General features: G+C 39.3%; 1 protein-coding gene and 1 long non-coding RNA gene across 8 annotated transcripts in view; one reads left to right on the top strand and one right to left on the bottom strand.

The window, feature by feature from the left end:
- The window catches only part of LOC144282353 (uncharacterized), a 179,181-nt gene extending 172,410 nt beyond the window's left edge, over positions 1–6,771 (bottom strand). For all 3 annotated transcript variants that reach the window (XR_013350770.1, XR_013350771.1, XR_013350769.1), the window contains exons 1-2: positions 6,344–6,771; positions 5,045–5,185 (exon numbers count right to left, since the gene is read on the bottom strand). This is a non-coding gene — a long non-coding RNA (uncharacterized LOC144282353). The remainder of the gene's footprint in view (positions 1–5,044; positions 5,186–6,343) is intronic.
- Positions 6,772–18,981: 12,210 nt separating this feature from the next.
- The window catches only part of USP44 (ubiquitin specific peptidase 44), a 53,286-nt gene continuing 52,741 nt past the window's right edge, over positions 18,982–19,526 (top strand). For 3 of the 5 annotated variants that reach the window (XM_077845864.1, XM_077845865.1, XM_077845862.1), the window contains exon 1: positions 18,982–19,125. The gene's annotated coding sequence lies outside the window, so the exon portion shown is untranslated. The remainder of the gene's footprint in view (positions 19,126–19,526) is intronic. The other 2 variants (XM_077845868.1, XM_077845871.1) reach the window with 2 other exon arrangements.

The raw sequence follows: 19,526 nt of genomic DNA, 5'->3' as shown, positions 1-19,526 counted from the left end.
CCCCAAAAAAAAACTAGTGCCTTAAAATTGCTTATTTGCTCACAATTCTGTAATTTGGGCAAGGTTTGTTACTGTCCCACATGGTGTCAGCTGGGGTGGCGCAACTATGACTAGAGAATCAACATCCAAGATGGCCTTACTCACAGGCTGGCAAGTTGGTGTAACTGTCAGTTAGAAGATTAGCTGGGGCTGTTGGCTAGAGTCTGGTTCTCCTCCCCATGGCCTCTCCATGTGGCTACGTTGGGCTCATGGAGAGGCCATGTGGAAGACAACTGCTCACAGATGGCAGTCTCAGGGTAAACATATTACACAGCAGCTGGCTTTCCCCAGAAAGCTAAGTCTTCTTAAGGCTTAAGCCTGGAACAAGCACAGTGTTACTTCCTCTGAATTCTATTGGTTAAAGTGTGGCCAGTCCAGATCCAACAGAACACCACACAGGTGCACGAATATAGGAGGCATGGTTCAGCTTACCACAGAGGAGATGTGACTTGTACAAAGTTAACTATATGCTACTATTAGAGGAAAAATTGATGCTAATAAGCCCATAAAATAAAGCAAAGGGGAAGAGAGAAAGAGGATTGCTTTGTATGGCTGCAAAAGAAGAGAAAAAAATAAAGGAAAACAAACATAAATAGTAAAATAATGATCCTATTATAAGGACCCTGGTCAAATCTCAGCTTCACAATTTAAAAGAAACCTGAAATTTTTAGAGATAAGTCAGAGGGGAACAGTAATTAGGAGTGGAAGATAGGAAAACAAAACTTATGAAAACTTTTTAAAAATAAAGTTATATAGCCTGAAGAAAAGAAGACTGTAGTGTGACTTGATGATGAATTTCAAAGCAGTGTATCAACATTTACCACCAATCTCTATGCTCTCAGAACAGGAAAAGAGGATATCTATTTAAATTGATCATATAAGATTCAGGCTAAAGAATTTCCCAGAATATATGATGGACTATAAAAATTAGAAATAAAAATTTCAGTTGAGCATCCAACTCTTCATTTCAGCTTGGGTCACGGTCTCACAGTCTCTGGGTCATGCGGTCGAGCTCGTGTGGGGCTCCATGCTCAACACAGAGTCTGCTAAGGTTTCTCTCTCTCCCTCTCCCTCTGCCCCTCCCTGCTCTTGCTCTCTCTCTCTCTCTCTCTCTCAAATAAGTAAATAAATCTTTAAAAAACAAAACAGGAGGACCACTGACCTGGGGAGATAAAATAGTGATTATGAGCACCAGGTCCAGAGTTGGACTCACTGCAAGTTTCTTAACAATGTAAACACTAAGGTTTTGATCTGTAAAATGGGGATAAATAGTAGCTAACTCACATTCTATTGCAATTGCCATATGGATCCATTTGACCCTTTAAAAATCAAAGATAAATTACGGGATATTAGTTGATCTTATTTTTCGTATATCTTGAAATATTCTGCTATTTCATCAACCTTGGAATATGTTTATCATTACCAACTAATTATTCTCAACCATGATTTTAAAAAAGATTAAAATAAAAAAACAATGGAAGAAATATTAAATTACCGAGAAGTATGTGCAATGGTGGAATATAATAACATTCTTCAGCTTCTTTTTCTTTTCCTTCAGTTTCTTATTGTACTGACCAAAGTATTGAATCATCTTTCAAGAAGGCATAAAAGATATAGGAAAGACTATCTTTGAGTCTTTTTTTTTTAACTTTTTTTTTAAATAACCTTGAAAAATTTGAACGTTCAAGTTTAGGAGGTAAGAGAGTTCAGGGAAGGAAAAATAATACTTCATATGGTACACATGACAACAAAGAAAAATGGTAAATGAATAATTAAGGTTTAGGAAACACGCCCCTTAATTACCTAGAAACCTCTCAGCTAGATTGTAAACACACGGAGAGGGCTTTTATAATTTTTTTATTCTCCCCAAGCTGGGCTGTGCTGGGTTCATAGTATTCTTTTAATAAATGATTGATTAATTGAAAGAAATGGACTCAAGTCAGTCCTTCGTGTCAGTAAAGTGGAATGGCCAGAAATAACAAATCTTGTAGTCCAATTAACCTGGGTTCTAATTCCTGTTCTGCCATTTAACTAGACATTTTACCTTAACTTACCCCCTCGGAACCTCAATTTCAAGATCTATGAAAGAGAAGCAGTAACAGTATCTACCTCATAAGACTGATATAATACTAAGAGAGCTAATACAAGTGAGATATTTAGAGTGGTCAGTACGTGTTAGCCTCTTTTTCTTTTTCTGTTAACAGTTATTTTTCACTAGCACAGAAATCAAATGTTCAAAACCAAATGTCAACAGCATTAAAACAATAGTCTCATATGACTACTTTTTTCAAGAGCAGAAGCCAGCTTTTCACTTATTGTTATGATTTACGATGGGATTACATTTATCAAGGGAATGAATTTAAAATCTGGAACTGGTTTTTCCCTTAATAAACCAAGCAAAAGAGCTCCTTATGACAGGCAAATTATATCTTTTAAAAGCAAAAGGGAAGAATATAATTCCCTTTATCATGTGAAAAGGACTAGCACTCATAAACTTTGAAACTTTTTCAGGATCAACTTGATAGAATGAATACACAACAGAAAGGTTATAATATTCTTTTCTACTTCCTCATGCTTAATAAAAATGAAACTTAGAAAATAATATCATGTTTTTTTCAAGATTGCTCTTTACTAGGTGAGAATAATATTAATAACAGTATTGAGGGATCCCTGGGTGGTGCAGTGGTTTGGCGCCTGCCTTTGGCCCAGGGCACGATCCTGAAGACCCGGGATCGAATCCCACATCGGGCTCCCGGTGCATGGAGCCTGCTTCTCCCTCTGCCTGTGTCTCTGCCTCTCTCTCTCTCTCTCTGTGACTATCATAAATAAATAAATAAAAATTAAAAAAAATAATAGTATTGATAATGATAATAATGACAGCACTTAATAAGCACCATAAGTGTTCCACATGAATTATCTCATTGAATTATCATACTGATTCATATTATATACTTAAAAAAAAGACGCATGAGCAATTTTAAGAAGTTGATTCAAAGAATAAGAAGGGTGAATGAGACAGAAATTGTGATGTGCCACCCAGATCCCTCATCATTGAAGGACTTGCTACTCCACCTGCTAGGAGAACTGTTGGCAGATAGCCCTACCCTACATTAACACCTTTCAGAAATTGTCTCAATCAGCTATCAGCTGTCTGCCAGCCCCTTCCAGGATTGCCTGAGAAGCAGAGAGCATCTTTGCTGGAAACTATGCCCCTTCCAGGTTGGCCCACATCCAATGACTAACTGTTGCAAGAGTACAAAGTCTTGGCCATCTAGGGCCAACTTAGGACAACTCTGAAGGGCCAGTCTAGCTTCAGAGCTGTTTGTGGGGTAGGCTGGGATTGTGGTTGGTGCATATCACAGCTGGACTTATCCCTCTGCTTCCTTCCTCATGTTTTGACAAGTTTTGATCCCAAGGGCTCTGCTTAATAAACATCCTTCATGCTCATCTCTGTCTCAGAGTCTGTGGCCTGGGAAACCCAATTGCAACACTGCAAGTACACTACTAATAAAAGGCTACTTTCACTCACACAAAAGATCTATCTTTAATAATATGTTATTAAATTTACTTATCATAAAATATGGAATCCCAGGCAATTTATATTATGCTTAGTCTTATTCTGTACACTTCCATAGCCTGCAGGTTGGAGGAAAGATGGCCATGGGATAGCTATGCTCTGACAGAGCACAGAGCTAGTTCTAGCATACAGAGTGGGTAAATATTGGGAAACAAAACTTGTCAGACTGAAGGTGATAACTGATCCCTTAACCAAAATAAAATCAAAATAAAGAAAAGTAGGATCTTCCTCTGGAAAAAAGGACAAATCTAAGTGATACATTCTGATTGGGAAAATTTTAATTACAGAAATTTTATAAAATTAAAAAGGAAAAATACACTCTTTCCTCACACTTCAGTCTTTGTCCCATTTCCCAGAGGTAGTCACTATTGGTTTGGTGTGCATCATTTCCAGACTTTTTTCCATGAGTATTTAATTATAGGTGTACATATGTTTGAATATGAATTTTTAATAAAAGTGGAATTTATGGTATGTGCTGCTCAGCAACTGACATTATGGAAGTAATCTGCTTTACTCAAACTACTGATTTAAATGTTAATCACATCAAAAAACCACCTTCACAGCAACATCTAAGATTGGTGTTTGGCCAAACATCTAAGCATCACAGACTAGCCAAGTTGACGCATAAAATTAATCATCACAAGACCACCTCTTGTCAAGTTGGCACTCTTTAAACCATACTTAATATATAAATAAAGATAACAAGTGTCTTTGGGGCACCTGGCTAGCTCAGTTGGTAGAGCATGTGATTCTTGATCTTGGAGTCATGAAATCAAGCCCCATGTTGGATATAGAGCTTACTTTAAAATTTTTTTAAAATTTTTTTCTTAAAAATAATGTCTTAGTTCATGCCACTTACCAAAGTACCATAGACTGAGTGGCTTATAAACAACAGAAATTTCTCATAGTTCTGATATTTGGAAATCTGAGAACAAGGTGCCAGCATGGTTGATTTCTAGTAAGAACCCTCTTCTGGTTGCTGACATTTTTTTTTTTTAAGTAAGCTCTACACCCAATGTGGGACTTGAATTCACAAGCCCAAGATCAAGAGTCATATACTCTAGTTACTGAGTGAGCCAGGCCTTCTAGACTGCTGACTTCTTGTATCCTCATATGGCAGAGAGCAGGGAAGAAAGGTCTCTTAAGACTCTTATAAGGGCACTAATGCTATTCATGAGGACTTCACCCTCATGACCCAATCATAATTACCTCCCAAAGGCCCCATTTCCTAATACCATCACAGAGTTTCAACATATTAGTTTAGGGAAGAAACAAGCACTCAGTCCATAACAACATGGTTATACTTCCACCTAAAATGATACAACTAACTTTTGTACAACTGAAAAAACATTAACCTTTTCCCCAGATGAAGATGCAAAGTTTTTGGGTGATGTTCACTCTTCTTAATAGCATATAACTCGGGGATACCTGGGTGGCTCTGTGGTTTGGCGCCTGTCTTTGGCCCAGGGCGGATCCTGGACTCCCGGGATCGAGTACCGCGTCAGGCTCCTCGTATGGAGCCTGCTTCTCCTTCTTCCTGTGTCTTTGCCTCTCTCTCTCTTCCTCTGCCTATCATAAATAAATAAATAAATAAATAAAATCTTAAAAAAAATAGCATATAACTTAGGGATGCCTGGGTGGCTCAGCGGATGAGTGTCTGCCTTTGGCTCAGGGAGTGATCCTGGGTCCGGTGAACAAGTCCCACATCAGGCTCCCTGCAAGGAGCCTGCTTTTCTCTCTGCCTCTGTCTCTCTCATGAATAAATAAATAAATCTTTTTTAAAAAATCATATAACTTAAATATTATGATATAAAGTCAGTTTTATATAATATGATAAGGGAAGAAAACAAAGATACTTGCTACACACATACATACACATAAACATATTCATAACATAATAAAGAAAAAATACTCATGATAATTATAGACCTCATTATTACTGATCATGTGGTCATACCTAGTATTTAAAACTATTCTTCTACTCTTGGGATCCCCGGGTGGCTCAGCGGTTTAGCATCTGCCTTCAGCCCAGGACCTGATCCTGGAGATCCGGGATCGAGTCCCACATCAGGCTCCTTGCATGGAGCCTGCTTCTCCCTCTGCCTGTGTCTCTGTCTCTGTGTCTCTCATGAATAAATAGATAAGATATTTAAAAATAAATAAATAAAACTATTCTTCCACTTTCTATTTTGTATTCCCTTTGTCCTCAGCAAGCACCTCAGCTAAGATGGGGTAACTTAAACCTTCAATCCTAAGGGGTTTTACCAGGTGGGGTAATTTAAACCTTCATTCCTAATTGGTCTGGGTCATCTCTGCTTCTACCTGAATGGAGTTGTTGTAGTTTTCCGTTAACTTTAACTACATGGGGGATCCCTGGGTGGCTCAGCGGTTTAGCCCCTGCCTTGGGCCCAGGGCGTGATCCTGGAGTCCCGGGATCGAGTCCCACGTCGGGCTCCCTGCATGGAGCCTGCATCTCCCTCTGCCTGTGTGTCTGCCTCTTTCGCTCTCCCTGTGTCTCTCATGAATGAATAAATAAAATCTTTAAAAAAAAAAAAAAAAAAAACTTTAACTACATGGTAATAACAAGAGATAGCCAGGGATGCCTGGCTGGCTCTGTCAGTAGAAAATACAACTCCCGATCTCGGAGTTATAAGCTGAAGCCCCCATGTTGGCTGTAGCAAATACTAAAAAAAGAAAAATTAAATTAGAAAAAAAGGCCCAATATACCTTTCTTCCCCTCCATTGTGAAGTAGCAGTCCAATTTCCCCTTGGTAATCAAGATCAATCACTTCATCCAGCGCAGAACTCCATTCTTTGCCCATTTAGAGGCATGGGGAACCCAAAGTGGCCAGATGGCAGTCTTAACTTCCAATTCAGTGGAATTATTGTTGGGTCTTCTAGTAAAGGCATTCTTCTATTTGGAACCAAGACCTCTAGGCCAGGAGTGCATGAGGTCATAAGGACAGGAAAGAAAAACTTTACTAGGGGTAAAAGTGAGTGGTTCCACTCTGGTTTCCACCCCTTGATTCCTGGACCCATGAATCCTGGCTATGGAAGAACAGCAGAATATATAGAGCATATAGAACCTCTCAGAGAATCTTGTGCTAGCCCTACAAGATATTGCCACCTAGCTGGCACTGTAACTGAGTATTCAAAAGGCCATTCCAGCATTCTATGAAGCCAGCTGCCTCATAATGGTGAGGAACACAATAAGACCAGTAAATTCCATGAGCATGGGCCCACTGTCACACTTCTTTGGCTGTGAAGCAAGTTCCTTGATCAGAAGCAGTGCTGTTGGGATCCCTGGGTGGCGCAGCGGTTTAGCGCCTGCCTTTGGCCCAGGGCGCGATCCTGGAGACCCGGGATTGAATCCCACGTCAGGCTCCCGGTGCATGGAGCCTGCTTCTCCCTCTGCCTGTGTCTCTGCCTCTCTCTCTCTCTCTTTGTGACTATCATAAATAATAAATAAAAAAAATTAAAAAAAAAAAGAAGCAGTGCTGTTAAAAAAAAAAAAAGGCAGTGTTGTGTGAAATACCATGATAATAGAAAAGGTATTCTACTTTTTTTTATTTTTTTATTTTTTTGGTATTCTACTTTTGATTGAAGGATTACATGCAGGGAAGGCAAATCTAGATTCAGAGTGTCTATTCCAGTAAGAACAAAGTGCTGCCCCTTCTGTGATGGAAGTGGCCCAATATAATCAACCTGTTAGCAGGTAGGTGGCTGATCACTCCAGGAAATGATGCCACACTGGGGGAGCAGACTAAGGACTCAGCAGTGGTCCTAGCCAGGTTAGCTATGGTGAAGTCCATGCTATTTAGCCTATGAACAATTTCTATCCCTGCCACCATGGACACTTTGTTCATGAGCCCATTGCACAATAACAGGGGTGGCTTGGGAAAGAGGCTGACTGGAATCCACAGAATAGGTCATCCTATCCATTTGGTTATTAAAGTCCTCCTCTACTAAGGACATACATTGGTGAACATTCACATGACACAAATATCTTCATATTTTTCACCCAATCATCAAGATCTATCCACATACCTCTTCCCCCAATCTCTTTGCTACCAATTTTCTAATTATTGTCTTTCCAAGTCTCTTACCAGCCAGCCAAACCATTGGCCACAATCCATGCATTAGCATATAATCATTAATCTGGCTGTTTTTACTTCAAAGCAAAATGAACAACCAGGTGCACTGCTTAACATTTTGCCCACTGAGAGAATTTTCCTTCATCATTGTCCTTCATTTCCCATGTTCATTTTCAAGTGATGCCTACATATCACACAGAACTACCTATAAACCAGGCCTACAATTTTGCTTCTTCTGTCAACTCATTGTAGGAAAGAGGCACCAGCTGAGAAAGAAAAGGTAATGTAGTAGAAGTAGGGATACTTTTATATCTGTAGTATAAATTTAGGTCATTCATTTTAACAACTGGATAGTATTTCATCTTATCCTTGTACCATAATACAACTATCCCATTGTAATGGGTTTTTAGTTGCCTCCAATTTTTTTCTTTTAAAATGTTCCAGAGAATGAATGAACATATATATCCTTAGGTACTCGTGAGATTTCCATAAAAATTAGATAATAGAAACAGATAAGGTATTAACTGTGACAACTAGATTTGCTACCCTAGAACAAAGATGCATCCACATCAAGAAGCTCAAAGAATCATTTTGAAATCTATTACAAATATCCCCAACCACTCAGAAAAGAAACTAATGAGACTCTCAAGAGAATGTGTATTTTATCACTTGATATTGTTGCACTAACATTTAAACCAATATAGGTGGGGATCCCTGGGTGGGTCAGCGGTTTGGCGCCTGCCTTTAGCCCAGGGCATGATCCTGTAGTCCCAGGATCAAGTCCCACATTGGACTCCTGGCATGGAGCCTGCTTCTCCCTCCTCCTGGGTCTCTGCCTGTCTCTTTCTCTCTCTCTCTCTGTCTGTCTATCATAAATAAATAAATCTTTTAAAAATAAATAAACCAATATAGGTTAAAACCAACTGTTTTTGTCCACAGTTTTGAGTTGACTTAGCAGTTATTGTCACCAAATGAATTTTGGGTATTCAACAGTCAGAATATAGTCCACATTATTTGAAAGTCTTCTGTTGGCTGCTTCCACATATTACCAAGTAGATCAGTTAGCTATTCAGTATTTTCTGATGATTGTTTCTATCCCAAGAGATGGTCCAATCCTACAGTTATTTAAGGACCACACTCTAAATTCAATGAATAACTTATTCTTATTTCCACATAATAATATATATTTTCTAACTTTGCCAAACTAGTGATCTTAACAATTTATAGTTTATAAGTCAAAGAAATTCATTCCATCCCAGCCAAGAGTATAATTTTCTTCCAGTTTTTTTTTTTTTTTAAGATCTTATTTATTTATTCATGAGAGACACACACAGAGAGAGGCAGAGAAACAGGCAGAGGGAGAAGCAGGCTCCATGCAGGGAGCCCGAACTGAGACTCGATCCCGGGTCTCCAGGATCACACCCTGGACTGAAGGCGGCGGTAAAATGCTGAGCCACCGGGGCTGCCCTCCAGTTTCTTTTATGAAGGACTTCTAACCTCCATATTTGAGTGTTTAGTTATATTTCATTTGTGTAAGATGAGAATAGTCCTCTCATACAGAGGTAGCTAAAATGTGTATCTCTATTTACAGTCCACGGACTTAGTAGAGATTTTATCTCTGAATCACATGGCAAAAACTTCAGGCAAAGCGCTTTACGTCTTTGTCAGTTTCAGAAGAAACCAATGTTCAGACTAAAGGTAATCTTTTCTTCAGTGGATCATCTATAAGCAGAGGCTGCTTGTTACTCACAAAAACTTACAAGTGAACCACCTTGTAAAAATAGCTTAAATTCCATCATTGGGATTTTATTTAGAGTCTTTAAAGCTTTTCAGTCTACTAAAAAAATCTCTTAAGATACAAATTCTTGGGAGAGTTAATCCCTTAAGCCAAGAGATCCATCTTCATTAAATAATTTAGAAATGAGACATGGGATTTGGGCAAAGAGATATAATCAGAAAGAGAAAGAAGGCCATTGACTCAAAAAATTTTGCCTATTTTACAATTTTACTAGTAGTCTATTCTATTCTCATTACATTTCTGGTAATAAATAAATCAGAAAAATAAATCCATACTGACTTAGGCTTGTATATTAATTTATCCTTTAAAACATTTCAAAATATGAAAAAAAAAAAAACATTTCAAAATATGGATCTGATAACTGATAGAGAATGCCTTATAGATATCTCTTCTCTTAGACACACTTTCTTTTCAACTCATGAACTTTCTTTTTCTTTTTCTTTTTTTTTTTTTTAAGATTTTATTTATTTATTCATGAGAGACACAGAGAGAGATTGAGAGGCACAGACACAGGCAGAGGGAGAAGCAGCCTCCATGCAGGGAGCCTGATGTGGGACTCGATCCCAGGTCTCCAAGATCACACCCTGGGCTGAAGGCGGCACTAAACCGTTGAGCCACCTGGCTGCCCAATGAACTTCCTATATATACCTTGTTCCTTCCAGAAATCATCAATACTTGCCAACTCTGGAGAATGGACCCCTTTTTATTCTCCCATCCCTCTGGAGCTAATCATTATCTTAACTCTTATCATGATCATGTATTTGCTTTCCTTTAGTTTTACTACCCGTGTGTATCCTTAAATAAAAGAATTTAGTTTTGTCTATATTTGAACTCTATAGATATGGAATCATCTATATGTATTCTTTTTTGTTGCTCCACATTGTTGCCGATAACTCCATATTGTTGTTTACAGCTGTATTTTGCTCATTTCCATTTCTGCATAATTTTCCAATTTATAAGTATACTTCAATTTATTCCTCCATTATACAGTTAATAGATATTTATGATGTTTCCATTTGGGGGCTACTATGAACAGTGCTGTTATTATAAGCACTGTTAGGGAAGCCTGGGTGGCTCAGCGGTTGGGTGCCTGTCTTTGGCCCAGGCCATGATCCTGGGTTCCCGGGATCGAGTCCCACATTGGGCTCCCTGCACAGAGCTTGCTTCTCCTTCTGCCTATGTCTCAGCCGTTCTCTCTCCCTGTGTCTCTCATGAATAAATAAATAAAATATTTTTTAAAAAAGCACTGTTGGGGATCCCTGGGTGGTGCAGCAGTTTGGTGCCTGCCTTTGGCCCAGGGCGTGATCCTGGAGACCTGGGATCGAATCCCGCGTCGGGCTCCCGGTGCGTGGAGCCTGCTTCTCCCTCTGCCTGTGTCTCTGCCTGTCTCTCTCTCTCTCTCTCTGTGTGACTATCATAAATAAATAAAAATTTTAAAAAAAAGCACTGTTAAACATGAACTCTGATAAACATAAGCACACAGTATATTCCTAGGTGTGAAATTGTTGTGTCATAGAATATGAGTGTCTCAACTTTACTTGGTAATGCAAACTAATTTCCAAAGTGGTTGTGCCAACTTACACTGCTACCAGAAATGTGTGAGAGCTACTATTGCTCTTATCCTGACCAACCCCAAATTTTTCTAATTTTCAAAAATCTGGTCAGTATAAAAAAGCATCCTACTTATCTTCATAGCCCTGATTAGAAATGAAGTTGAATATTTTTTTCACATATTTTACCAAAGATTTAGATATCCCTTATTATGAAATGGTGACACTGGCTTTCTCCTTTTTTATATAGGGTAGTTTGTTTTTTAAGAAGTTATTTATTCTGGATACTAGTATGTACTTGACTGGTGTTATAGGTTGTAAAAATCTTCTTCTATTATAGAATAGAATATGTCTTGCCTTTTCTTTTTATATTGCCTTTTGACCTTTTTTTTTTTTTTTTTTTTTTTTTTAATTTTAGGACAGCCTCCTAATCAGAAGGAAGCCTAAAGGCCCGCCCTTGGAAAGAAAGTCCATCATGAAGAGTAAGTCTCCCACATGGTGAGGGAACAGCATGGGGGCTGGTACCAAGAATGGTGGTACTCACCAAAATTTGATTGATCCTTATTTTTTTCCATTCACTGAACAAAATTCAACTTGGAAGACCCATCCAGAAGCAACCTTCTTCTTCTTCTTCTTGACTTTCCTAGTCTTGCCTTCTTCAGACTAAACAACACAAAGATTCTTTCATTCTTCCTTAATGTCCTAATTTTATATCCTCTCATCATCCTAATTGACGAGCAGAAAGTAGAATAAACTATCACCTTCTTTACTTCAAATATAATACCTCCATTAATGTATTTGCTTTTTCAGAAACCACTTTCCACTGCTGCTTTTGTATGCTATCCACAACTAAGTACTATACTGACATAAATTTAAATGTCTATTTGTTAACACTACCAAAAGGCATTTTGTTCTGAAAAACAAGTGATTGAGTCTAATATTTCTATATTTCTCTCACTCTAAAAATAACCTCAGTTATGTTGCTTAGGTACTTACTGATGGTTTCAAATTGTTTAAAATACATATATACACACACACATTTCTTGAGAGGAATTAAAATCACTTCTAGTAAAACATGTATCTAAGTGAGTTCTATATTTCATTCTTTAACATGTAAAAGTAGAGTTTTTTTGGTCACTTTGTTTTCTTCACTATTCTTTTCTTTTAATGAACCAAGGAAAATTCTGTTTCTCTGCCTAGTCACATTCTCAGCATATGAATGGGACAACACCTTTGCCCCTCTCAGAAAGTTTTTTTTTTCTAGCATAGACAATTACAATTATGAAGTCTTTCCTTTATTTCATTGTGAAGTTTCTTTTTCTTTTTGAAGAATTACGACTGATGCTCAAAAAAACTCAATTATGCCTAGCAAAATTCCATTATCTAATTTCCCCAAGGGGTACTAGTGAGCCCTGCCCCACCAGCCAGGATACACAAGAATTCTGTTTTAAAGCAGTTCCACATGAATGCCTGTTTCTCCCTTGTGTTCTCCATGGCTGGGAATCACCTCTTTGAAAAACACAATGCCATGCTGAATGTGCATTTTTCATTAAAATGTGACCTGTTTCCAGGCTGGTATCTGTGCTCCACATTCAACTAACCCTTTGGCCAAATTCACACCCACATATTTTGGACATTCTTCTGGCCTAAAACTGCACCCAGATCATCTGTTCTGTGCAAAGGATTAATAAAAAAAAAATGTGTGTTCAGGTCAGAAGCCAGTCTAGTGACTGTACATCCCTCTTCAGATGTTAGATCAGCTCACAAAATATATGAGACAACTATCAGCCTATCAGTAAGTTTTTGGCTTACTTTAAATCTTAAAACCTTTAAACTAATAGATGAGAAGGTCACGAGAAAAACAAAAAACAAAAACAAATCTTAGAGAACATTTTCTTTCTTTCTGTTTTAGTTCTTGGCCACTTGATAATGTCTTATGGTTTCTAATATTAGACTCCCAAAGAAAATCTTTTCCTTAGGATATTCTATTATAATCAAGAGTCTAAGAAAGACTTGGGCTATTTTTCTATGAGTAGAAAGAACAAGAAAAATATAATTTTAAATATCAAAATTAAGTGGGAAGGAAAACTTGCATACATTTTTCTTTACCTAGAGCTCTTTCTTTTCCTCTTTTCTCTGCATCACCTCTAGAAAGAAAAGCCATAAAGGTAACCAACTTGGGAAGTAGAACCTGAAACATATTTAAGGAAAATGTATTTTCAAAATATATTGATATGAATATATCTTTTTAAAAAAAATTAATGCAGTGCATAAAGAATGCACCAAAGACTGATGTCTAGACATTATTCTCAAATAAAATCTCCCAAGTTATATTATATAAACCCTCAACTATATTTCCCTTTTGCATATAGAGAGTTAAATGATCATAAAGATGACTAAAGAAGGCTTACCTACTTTTGCCTAAGCAGATGAGTTTAAGAACTATATAATCTTTCATAACCAAAGATGTAACATTTCTCTCTATCCTTCTGCTGTATATCAAGGCCATTTGCCACCCAGGCAGGAAGGAGCCAACAGAACAGACATTTGCAGTAGAACCCTATGAGTTATTTAGACCAAAAGAGGGAAGACCCTCTGTTCTGGCCACCAGATGTTGTAGCTATCTCTCCAAATGTCCTGTTGGTGACCTTGACTAGTTAGCATTCTGTGTTTGGAATAGATGCTGTGATTGCCTCTCACTCTCTCTTCTAGTCCATAAAAACAGAATTGAGTTTCCTCCCCATTGCCTCAACCTCCACCCCACCAATCGTAGGGAGGCAAGAATAGAACCTAAGAACTGATCAATAAATGTGGCAGGGGTGACGGTAAAACTATTGTGGAAGTCTTGGTTCTTAACTCTCTGCTTTTTTTTTTTTTTTAAGATTTTATTTATTTATTCGTGAGAGACACAGAGAGAGAGGTAGAGACACAGGCAAAGGGAGAAGCAGGTTCCCCACAGGAAGCAATGTGGGACTCGATTCTGCAGAGTCCGGAGTCCCGGATCACGCCCTGAGCCAAAGGCAACACCCAATCACTGAGCCACCCAGGCGTCCCCCTAACTCTCTGCCGTAAGAATAAATTACTTACAAAAACACTGATACAACTTAGAAAGAAAGCAATTTCAACTATAGCACATCTTGCAGCATTGGCCAAAGACATAGTGAAAACAATGCTACAAACAAAACAAAACAAAAACTGGGATACTTGGGTGGTTCAGCCGTTGAGCGTCTGCCTTTGGCTCAGGGCTTGATCCTGGGGTCCTGGGATCAAGTCCCGCATCAGGCTCCCTGCACGGAGCCTGCTTCTCCCTCTGCCTGTGTCTCTGCCTCTCTCTCTCTCTCTCTCTCTCTCTCTCTCTCTCTCTCTCTCCTCTCTCAACAGTTTTCAATATTCCTTTCACCTTTTAAATTTACACTGACACTTTTTGAAGGTTAATGAATCTGGATGCAAAATAGAATTAACAAATGTAAATGTTTGCTTTTATTTCAGATAGCAGAGCAGAAAAGATAGCTGCTTTGTGGAAAAGTATTATCCCAGAGCACCCCCTGATGGCAAAAGGCACTAATGTAAAGTGCTTCCATGGGAAAAGTAAAAAGTGTTTCAAATCTTCAATATAAGTGGGAAAATATTGCTATTCCACTCTTAAGACCTTTTCTTCATTTTCCTTTTAATATTTTTATTTCTTTATTCTTGAGAGACAGAGAGAGAAAGAGAGAAAGGGAGTCCAACAAGAGACTTGAACCCAGGTCTCCAGGATCACTCCCTAGACCAAAAGCAGGTGCTAAACCACTGAGCTACCCAGGCTGCCCTTCATTTTCCTTTTACTTTACTTTTTTATATAAGCTCTATGGCCATCGTGGGGTTTGAATTCACAACCTCGAGATCAAGTCACATGTTCCACCAACTGAACCATCAAGTTCTCTTCTTTATTTTTTTTTCCCTTTTCATTTTTGTTGGGAAATTAGAAATCATCTTGCCACTTAAAAAAAAAAATAGTCCCGGTTCACTTTATAGGTAGATTTATTTACTACAAAAATAATTTCTTTCATGCCAGAACATGGAATTTTATACCTTAGATTCACCCAATAAGGGTAAAACTAAACCAGTTTTTATACTCCTGTTGAACTTAATTCTCAAATAGCCTTCTTCTACCACTACTGAATTTAAAGTGTTTTGTCAAGTGCTGTTCTTCACCAAACCATGCATACCCACTAACCTCTGAATTCCTCTTGGATGTCAGCTTTATAGCCCATACATGTTATGAGTGCCATATGAGCTGTTATTTACTAAACAGGATCATTAAGTCCTATTGTTAAGATCATGAATGGGCACAGCTGTACACATGGTTCTCTGGAAGGGTTTTGCTGCAGCTAGAAAGATAAGTGAGATAATTCTGCAGGCAGGCAAATGTTTATAATAACTTAGCACAACCAGAAATTCATACATAACTTGTTTTTTCTTTTTTTTTTTTAAGATTTATTTATTCATGAGAGACACAGACTGAGAGAGAGAAGCAGAGACACAGGCAAAGGGAGAAGCAGGCTCCTCACAGGGAGCCCAGTGTGGGACTTGATCCCGGATCCCAGGATCATGACCTGAGCCGAAGGCAGATGCTCAACCACTGAGCCACCCAGGTGTCCCAACTTGTCTTTTTCTAACTATTAAATAGACTTTGAATTTTTTATATGTACTTAGAATACACCTTTGTATTCTTGTATTAAACTTTAGAAAAAGGCATTTGAATTTAAATGCATAATAGAATTTGGTTTAACAGCATCTTTAAATGCTAATCAAAAGAATATTAGGTATTGAGTTTTCCTATTCCTTTGAGAAAACATTCTCATTATTAATCTATAATCACTTTATCCTGAGGCATGATATAAATCCCATCATAACAGTGTTCCAACAAGGTCAGGACTAACTAAGGAAACCTGAGTCCTACAGAGTTAGATGAGACCTAGGCGTTAAACATGGGACCAAAGTCAGGGGGTAGTGACTTGAGAAAAATGCTCACAAGTACAAGACTAAATACCACGTTAGAGGAGGCAAGGGCAGGAGGGATTATTATTAGACAAAAGGCCCAAACCAAATGTCCAAACCAGCTATTTCCCAGTATAAGAGTGGGCCAGCTGCTGCCAGGATTTGGGTCTTCATGGATAAGAGCTGGGGCAGGGTATTCTCCCTAAAACATCCAAGAGTAGGTTACTTGCTGAAAGGTAAGTCCAAATAAATGTTCTTGAAGAGTTCCAAGTAGCAAGCCAGGTAACCAAGATCAGTGCAGGTCCAGTGGGTAGAAGCATGACCTAGAGCCAGTAAAGGAGCCAGTAAAGTTCATGCAGCAGATATCTTTATACCTTGGTTATCACAAAGAAAAGGCAGAGAAACTGAAAAGTCCCTGCCCCCAGGTTTAGCAGTTAAGGAGCTGAAATGAACCTGGCCCACTGATTTGAACTGTATTAAGATTTTTTAAATTCTTTTAAAAATAAATAAAATGTTCCTTTTTTTTCCTTCCAACAAAAAAGTCCCAGGACTCAAAACAGAACATAAAGCTTTCTGCCCATGGACACTGCTGAGTAAGCATCATTAAAGTCTCCCCTGGGGGCGGGGTGGGGGAGGTGGAGCTAGGATGGCTGAGTTGGTTAAGCATCTGCTTTGGGCTCAGGTCATGATCCCAGGGTCCTGAGATGGGGCCTCTGAGTTGGGCTCCCTGCTCAGCAGAGAGCCTCCCACTCCCTCTGCCACTCCCTCTGCCACTCCCTCTGCTTGTGCACTCTCTTGCTCTCTCAAATAAATAAATTTTTTAAAAAATTATAAATAAAATAAAATCTCCCTTCCCACCATGGTTATGTCTAAGTCAAAATATCCCAAAGAGTATGAACAGCCGTGGAAGTTCTTCTGTGGAGGTTTGAGATTTGCAACGACCGATGAGAGTCTGAGGAGCCATTCTGAGCAGTGGGGAACGCTTATGGACTGTGTGGTAATGAGAGATCCAAACACTAACCACTCCAGAGGCCTTATTTTGAACCGTATGGGAAAACTGAAGTGACTGACATCATGACCAAATGAGGCAGTGGCAACAAGAGATGCTTTGCTTTTGTAACATTTGATGACCATGACTCTGTAGACAAGACTGTCATTCAAAAATACCACACAAGGAGATCTCTGGGTGGTTCAGCAGTTTGGTGCCTGCCTTCCACCCAGGGCATGATCTGGAGTCCCAGGATCGAGTCCTGCATTGGGCTCCCTCCATGGAGCCTGCTTCTCCTCTGTCTGCCTGCCTGTGTGTGTGTGTGTGTGTGTGTGTGTGTGTGTGTGTCTCATGAATAAATAAAATCTTAAAAAAAAAAATACCACACTGTAGGGACTCCTGGGTGGCTCAGCGGTTGAGCATGCGCCTTTGGCTCAGGGCCTGATCCAGGGGTCCCAGGATGGAGTCCCACATTGGGCTCCCTGCATGGAGCCTGCTTCTCCTCCCTCTGCCTGTGTCTCTGCCTCTCTCTTCATGTCTCTCATGAATAGAATAAATAAAATCTTTAAAAAAAAAACCCACAACACTGTGAATGGCCCCCACAATGAAGTAAGGAAAGCCCTATCTCAGTCCTCAGTCCTTCTCTCGAGAAATGTTAGTTCCAGAGAACTGTTGCAGCCACTTTTACCAGTGATGTATCATGCTTCATCCAAAAGTGCCTCCCTCACCTGTCCCAGCCTTGCTATTGAAGCTTACCGCACACTGAACTGAATTTCAGGGCACCAGGGCAGCTGAACAGTTTATCTCATTTCAGTGGTCTATACCTCTACCAGCTCCTTATTCCAGAATTTCCTGGGAACTACCAGGAAAGTCCACTAGAGGTCACTTTATTGCCACCTGCAATGGATGGAGAATTTCAGAGCTTCATTTCTCCTAGAAAGGTTATAAAAATAACAGTGTTGATGTTAAAAGTTCTAAGGACCTAGGATAGCAACTTGGGAATTAATATGTCTTTTCATGCCATGGTGTAGAGTGTTCCCAGAATTTCAAACAGAGGAGGCTAAAGGTGTTTATGGGAATTATGAAAAATTGAGAGGAAATTGGTCTACTGCTTTTGAAAAGCCACATTCACCACCTATCCCTACATAGTAGACAGAACCCGTAGGACTCCAGTAGGACACTAGAGCAGGCAGGGTTCCTAATTTGGAGACAGTACATCCATGGGTATCAGAAGGTCTCTTACCCTCTACAAGTGTGTTTTTCTGAGGACAGAGAGATCCTCAGAGAGATTTAAGAGATAAGGGACTCAAAAACACAGGCAGAGCTGCTCTTTTTTTTCCCACCCACTCTTTCCTGTCACCAAGAAAATTCAAAGAGAAATTTGGACTCTGAAACCTTCTCCAGGGCAGCCCAGGTGGCTCAGCGGTTTGAGCGATGCCTTTAGCCAAGGGCCTGATCCTGGAGACCCAGGATCGAGTCCCACATCAGGCTCCCTGCATGGAGCCTGCTTCTCCCTCTGCCTGTGTCTCTGTATCTCATGAATGAATGAATGAATCTTTTTTTAAAAAATGACACTTTCTCCAACACTAAGATTTTTCTCAGCCAGCCAGAAACAGATCAAGGAATTGATGTTTCAACCCCCTGTTCTTTATAAAGGGCTTGAATGACAGCAACTGAAAGGCAAGCAAAACTTCAGCATTCACCACCAAACTAAAAGGTACAGAGTCAATGATAATTGCAGTGAAGGCTGAATTCAGCCTAAAAACAAAAGGAAGATAACATGAGAATGGCTCACCAGGACCCAAAACCCTAGGCGCTAGGGACAAATGGGAATCATTGACATAGAAAAAGGGGTGGAAACCCTCAGTGTGATGCAGATTTGTTTGAAGTGGAGTGACCCCCTCCTAGACAGGGGAATCCCCACAAGCCAGCCCACCCCTCCCCCACATCCCTGTGTGAGCTCACAATACCTAGCCTTCTGATGGCAGTTGCCTCAGAGGAATGTAAACTGACCAAAATGGAAAGCTTTGGATGAGTGGAGCTGGAGTCTGCCATTGGTATAAAGTCTGAGAATTTAAAAAGTTCTGAAGTGTGAGCAGGTGAGCCTGAAAGAAAAGAGAGCTGAGACAACTGCGCTTTATTTCTGTCCTGTTAGGGATAGAAGATTTGGGTTTTGAGGTATACTTAAACCATCTCTGGGGAGTTTGGACTATAGAGTGCTTTAGAAAATAAAGGCCTTTGATTTTGAATATTACTCCTGATTCCATTTATCAATTAAATTTGACTTTATTGTTAAAATAGCAAAAATCCTGTCCACTTGCAGATGGTTCTAGGTATCCTGGTACCTACACACTCTCCCTAATCCTCCAGGGAAATTACTATATTCTCTTGTCTCAGCACTGGGCTCTCTCAGAATTGGTCAGGCTTATGGAAAGAACTGGGTTTTATACTATGTCTTAAAGCAATCAAACTGTAAATCCTATAGTGGAATTATCTCAAA

Source organism: Canis aureus, chromosome 13, assembly GCF_053574225.1.
Source record: "Canis aureus isolate CA01 chromosome 13, VMU_Caureus_v.1.0, whole genome shotgun sequence".
Classification (NCBI taxonomy): Eukaryota; Metazoa; Chordata; class Mammalia; order Carnivora; family Canidae; genus Canis; species Canis aureus.
The sequence above is the reverse complement of the archived record's forward strand: the minus strand, read 5'-3'. Positions and strand labels throughout refer to the sequence as shown.